Consider the following 1,791-nt stretch of genomic DNA (forward strand, 5'->3'; position numbering starts at 1 on the left):
TGGGATGGGAGCATCTCCCTTTCCATGGCAGGTTTCTTTGTGGGATGGGAGTTCCCACCTCCCGTGCACCTGGAGCTGGCAGCAGTGCACGGAGGCACTCGTGACACAAGCTGAACCTGCTTTATCTGTGTCACGTGCTGAGCACGTCCATCCAGGGGCTCGTGCATGTGATTTTGCAGCCGGGGATTGTTGCCCCCGCTGGCTCTGGAGTTGGGGTCCTCCCGTCATCTCTCTTTTGCCCCAAGGGCCACACTGAGAGGCGTAATGCTCCTGAAAATGCCCTGTCTTGTTGAGAGGATGCCTAGTAGCTGTCAACTGCATCTGTTAGGGGCAAGAGGGCAAAAGCAAGAGAGCAGGGAGGAGGAGGAGAGATGAAGAGATGGATCATGCTTATCATTTCAACCTTATTAACCCATCGTGCCTCTTCCTCGCAGCTGGGGAGCGCCTGTGGCCGACAGAGCAGGGATGTCTGAGGCCTCGTCCAGCAAGGAGGGACCCCCAGCCGAGTGCCCCATGTGCTACGAGAAGTTCCACCTGCTGGAGGCCATGCACCGCAAGCTCAGCTGCGGGCACACCTTCTGCCACGACTGCCTGGTGAAGTGCTTGCTCTCCGCCAAGCTTGACGGCCAGGTCCAGAGCAGCATCATCTGCCCATCTGCCGCTACGTGACTTTCCTCAGCAAGAAGGCAGCTCTATGGCCGCCCAAGGCAGGCACCAACCTCCGGGCCCTGGAGATGCCTCTGTCACCTTCCTCCTTGTCCCATCTGACCAAATTGGAGGCCAGCAACACCTTGGTGGTGCCCAGCCATTTTGTGATGCTGGTGCAGAGCTTCGACCGGTGCTGCAGCACGGGGAACAGCCCCATGGACTCACAGGGGGTCCCGGGAGAGCTGGCGCGGGAAGCCCACATCTTTGTCATCAGTGACCATGGGATGCCACTGGTGGATGTGGACTGCAGCTCCCTAGGGAGGAGAAGCAGAACAGAAACACGAAGCTCGGTGTCATCCAGCTCGGCCCTGGGGGTGAAATGCTGCCAGTCGCCCATCGTCCTCGCCGTCCTGCTCATCTTGACGGTGGCCATGCTGGCGGTTGTGCTCCGTTGGCTGCTGCTGGTGAAGAGGGACTCGTAGCAGGGATGGGATCAGCTCAGATGCTGGAGGTGTCACTGATGCTGGGACAGAGCTAGGGCTGGGACCTCTCTCAAAAGATCCCATGAGAAAGTCCAGAAGCAGCTCCGGGTGAAGCTCTCTCTCATCTGGCCAGGGACTGAATGGACTTTCAGACCTTTCCGCAGATCTCCGGGTGCTCACAGTGTCGTCGCTGGCATTTTCTGCCTCTTTTGGTTAAAATGTGGCTGGTCAAACCCTGCTAGTGGGTTCCTCTAGTGTCTTAGCAGAGAGCAGGGTTTCTCCTCCCGCACCCCGTTGAGGAGAAATAACTGGACTCCAGACGATCCAGTGTGAATCAACAGAAGCCGTTTATTAAGCACCGATCATCATCTTTTATACCCTGTGTTGTAGCCGTACACGCGACTCGCTTATTTCTTATCAGCCAGTTACACTGTCCACGCGCTGTGCATGCAGTTCGTTCACACATCAGATTGGTTACAAGAATTCGCATAGTAAATTGCTTAGTCATTAGCACAACATGTTTTCTGCCTTCTCAGTTCCCGTTTTTCCCATGTACTAATTCCATCTTCTACCGCCTGTTTTGCTCTTAATCTAAGAGGCTGGCTCACATGGCCATTTTCTCTCAGACACATTCCTACATTTGATGCCCCCCACGATGCAC

The 1,791-nt window shown here is 55.7% G+C and overlaps 1 pseudogene; it reads left to right on the top strand.

The window, feature by feature from the left end:
- The first annotated feature begins 465 nt into the window (after positions 1–465).
- On the top strand, positions 466–1,130 carry LOC128918159 (RING finger protein 222-like; annotated as a pseudogene).
- The last annotated feature ends 661 nt before the right edge of the window (positions 1,131–1,791 follow it).

This window comes from Rissa tridactyla, chromosome 15 (assembly GCF_028500815.1).
Source record: "Rissa tridactyla isolate bRisTri1 chromosome 15, bRisTri1.patW.cur.20221130, whole genome shotgun sequence".
NCBI lineage: Eukaryota > Metazoa > Chordata > Aves > Charadriiformes > Laridae > Rissa > Rissa tridactyla.